The 4,190-nt window shown below is 39.0% G+C and overlaps 1 pseudogene; it reads left to right on the top strand.

The window, feature by feature from the left end:
* The first annotated feature begins 3,190 nt into the window (after positions 1-3,190).
* On the top strand, positions 3,191-3,980 carry LOC102837845 (annotated as a pseudogene).
* The last annotated feature ends 210 nt before the right edge of the window (positions 3,981-4,190 follow it).

The raw sequence follows: 4,190 nt of genomic DNA, 5'->3' as shown, positions 1-4,190 counted from the left end.
TCCTGATTGCAAGCAACTTGTTCCTGTCACATGTATGATACAAACTATCTAAGCTTCCATGTCTTTATTTATAAGGTTAGAGCAAAATGTTATTCACATTCTAAATTGGGGAAGATAGAGTAAAAGAATGCTTATAATTTTTAGTATAATGTCTAGAAAATGCTAAGTGTTTCAGAAATATTCTGAAGAATAAATAAATAAATAGAACTAAGTACATGGTGGTGGGGTGGGGGTGGCTACCTTCAAGTCGGTTCTGACTCAGAGAGCCTGTATAAGCATTTCCAAGGCTTTACATTTTTATGCAACCAGAAAACCTCATCTTTCTTTTTTACATTCAAACTGCTGATCCTAGGGTTAGTAGCCCAATGTGCAACCCCTATGCTCACTGGAGTTCTTTGGACAGGTACATAGGGAAAGGAAAAATTAAGAATCTATTAAATTTTAAGTAGATTTTAGGGATCCTTGAGAGCATTTAAATTAATCAGAGATTGGTATTATGTTGATATTATAAATACTATTAAAACAAATTAATCCCAATATTGTTTAACTCAAAAGAGATATAAACAACCTTAGAAGTTCAATAAAATATCAAACCTCAATTTGCAATATGGGAAGATTCTATCAGCAAATATGTATCTATATAATTTAAAAAATGGCTTCAAATATACATTGGCCCCTCCATACACAAAGTAGACAGGGATGGACAACTTGGACACTGGTTACCCAAAATGGGGGGTGGGGAGGTTACAAAGGCAAGAAGTTACTGGCTTACAAGCTTTCAAGAGGGAGCCTAGATCCAGAGGGTGCTGAGGAAGGTAGACTCTCCACTGAGTAGTATCCAATCTGTCTGGGCAGGGCTAATGAAAGGCGAAGCAGATAGGTCTCTTGTGATACAATAGTGAATAATTGTTATTATGACTGACTGCGAGGGTTGGAAATATAAAGGTAGATATTTTGTAGCAAAAAAAAAGGGGGGAGTGATTGACTTTGCAGTCCAGGAACGGAGGTCCCTGGGACCATCAATGGAGAAGAGCGAGGTCCCTACTAAGAGAAGCAGTAATGCCAGAGATGGAGACAGAGACGATGACATTGAGAGATGGAGCAACTGGGGACTTTAGATCCAGAGAGGGAGAGGGGCTGTGTGCTGACGACCACGGGGCAGCTTTGCAGGGTATACACTTTGGTTGGTTGATGATGCATGGAAGGGATTGTAACCATGCAATGAAATGATATATGATAGTATGAATGTAAAACTAATGTTCTCCCATGTAAACTATCACATAATTCACAATAAAACATTAAAAGGAAAAAAAAATCATACATTGGCAGAGAACTGCCAGAGATTTAGGCCAGATTTATAAGAGGACATAGAACAAGCATCATCATTAATGCTGTCAGATGGATCTTGGCTGAAAGCAAAGAATACCAGAAAGAAGTTTATTCATGCTTCATTGGCTACACAAAGGATTTTGATTTCATGGATTATAACAAGTTATGTACAACATTGCAGAGAAAGAGTCTTCCAGAACATTAATTGTGTTCATGAGGAACCTATATGTAGACCAAGAGACAGTTGTTCAAAAAGAACAAAGAAACACTGAATGATTTAAAATAAGGAAAGGTGTGTGCCAGGGTTGTATTCTTATTCAATGCTGAGCACATAATCTGAAGAGAAACTGGATTATATTAATCCAATCAGGATTGGAGGAAGACTCATTAGCAAACTGTGATATGAAGATGATACAAACTTGCATGCTGAAAGTGAAGAGGACTTAAATACTTACTGATCACAGCCTTGGAATGATTTGCACCTCAATGTGAATAAGACAAAAATCCTCACCACTGGACCAGTAAACAACAACCATGTAAATGGATAAAAGATTGAAGTTATCAAAGAGTTCATTTTGCTCAGATCCACCATCAACACTCATGGAAGCTTTGTTGTTGTTGTTGTTAAGTGCTTTCAAGTTGGTTTCAAGTCATAGCAACCTTGTCTAGGGTTCCCAAGGAGCAGGAGGTAGATTTGAATTGCTGACCTTGAGGTTCAAATAAACCATGTGGTCAAGTACTTATCCTACAGTGACACACAAATGACATATTGTATTAGGCAAATCTGATGCACAAGACCACTTGGAAGTCTTTAAGAGAATTGATACCAGTTTGACAAATAAGGTGTACCTGACTCAAGCCATGGTATTTTCTATAACCTCATATGCATATATGAAAGGTAGACAGTGAATAAAGAAGACAGTAGAAGAAATGCTGCATTTGAGTGCTAATATTGGAGGAGAATATTTAAAATACCATGAACTGCCAAAAGAACAAATCAATCGGTGTTGGAGAAAGTACATCCAGAATGCTCCTTGGAAGCTACAACAGCCAAACTTTGTCTCTCATAATTCAGACATATTATCAGGAGGGATATCATGTTTTGTAAAGTGGACAGTGAGAGAAAAGAAGAAGACCCCCAATGAGATGAATTGGCACAGTGGCAGTAGCGAGGACTGAAATCTAGCAATGTTTGTGAGGTTTGTACAGGACTGGGCAGTGTTTCATTATGTTGTGAATAAGGTTGCTATGAGTCAGTACCAACTCAGTGGTACTGAATAACAACAAGATAGCAACATATTGAATGATTCAGAAAGCATCAAAAGAAGATGGAAGAATTCACAGCGTCACTGTACCAAAAAGAATTGGTTCAACCATTTCAAGAGGTAGAATATCATCAAACACCAATGGCACTGAAAGAAGTTCTAATTGTACTGAAGACAATGGTAGAAACAAGCCTCCAGGAACTGAGAAAATACATATTGAAATGCAACACTGGAGGTGTGAACTCATCTATGTCAAGGAAATTTGGAACAGAGCTACCAGACCAATTGATTGGAAGAAATCCATATTTGTGCCCATTCCAAACAAAATAATCCAAATGATTACAGGGATCATTGAACAATATCATTATTACACATGCAAGTAATATTTTGCTAAAGATAATTTAAAAATGGCTACAGCAGTATTTCAACAGGGAGCTGCCAGAAATTCAAATCAGATTCAGAAAATAATATAGAATGAGGGATGTCACTGCTGACATAAAATAAATTTTGAATATCAGATTTGAATATTTCTCTTTTATTGTCTGTACAAGGATATTTGCACAGATTATAACAAACTATGGATAGCATTGTGAAAAATGGGTATTCTTAGGGAAGCGGCTGCTACACCGAGCAGAGGAGGCTGGAACTGGAGTTTGAACAAAAGCTGGGTAGGCACCATAGGCGGAATCACCACTATAGAGGTGGCAAAGCACAAAATCCAGATTCTGCAGCAGCAGGTTAATGTTACCAAGTAGAGGCCTGAACACCTCCACCAAGAAGTGGAGGGAGAAAGGCGGGCCCAGAAACAGGCTGAGGCTGAGGTGGCTTCCATGAACCATCGAATCCAGCTGCTTGAAGAGGAGTTGGACCATGCTCAGGAGCACTTGGCCACTGCCCTGCAAAAGCTGGAGGAGATAGAAACAGCTGCTGATGAGAGCAAGATAGGTACGAAGATTGCTGAAAACCAGGCTTAAAGAATGAAAAAAAAGGATGGAACTCCAGGAAATTCATCTCAAGGAAGCTAAGCATATTGCAGAGGAGGTGGCTCGTCAATTGGTGATTATTGAAGGGGACTTAGAATGTACAGAAGTGTGAGCTAACTTGGCAGAATCTCATTGCCGAGATATAGATGAGTAGATCAGACTGATGGACCAGAACCTGAAGTGTTGAGTACTGCTGAAGAAAAGCACGCTCAAAAGAAGACAAATATGAGGAAGAGATAAAGATTCTTACTGATAAATTAAGGAGGCAGAGACCCGTGCATAGCTTGCTAAGAGATAAGTAGCCAAGCTAGACAAGTTGGTTGATGATTTGTATGATAAACTGAAATGCACCAAAGAGGAGCAACTTTGTACACAAAGGATGCAGGACCAGACTTTGACTTGAATGAAATGTAGTGCACCCCAGTCCTGCCCTGCCGCTGCTCCTCCCCTAGACCCTGATCCACCTGAGGCCAATCTGCCAAGGGGCTGAACACCCTTAGGAACTACATTTAAGACATTTAAGAATTTGAGTACAGTGCAAGTGTCTTTAAAAGCATGTTGTGAAGTACACAATTTGTAATTGCCTTTTTTTTGTTATGGCATCATATATAAA

This window comes from Chrysochloris asiatica, unplaced genomic scaffold (genome assembly GCF_000296735.1).
Source record: "Chrysochloris asiatica unplaced genomic scaffold, ChrAsi1.0 scaffold00084, whole genome shotgun sequence".
NCBI classification, from domain to species: Eukaryota; Metazoa; Chordata; class Mammalia; order Afrosoricida; family Chrysochloridae; genus Chrysochloris; species Chrysochloris asiatica.
Note: the sequence above shows the minus strand (reverse complement) of the source record. Positions and strands in the feature narration are given on the sequence as shown.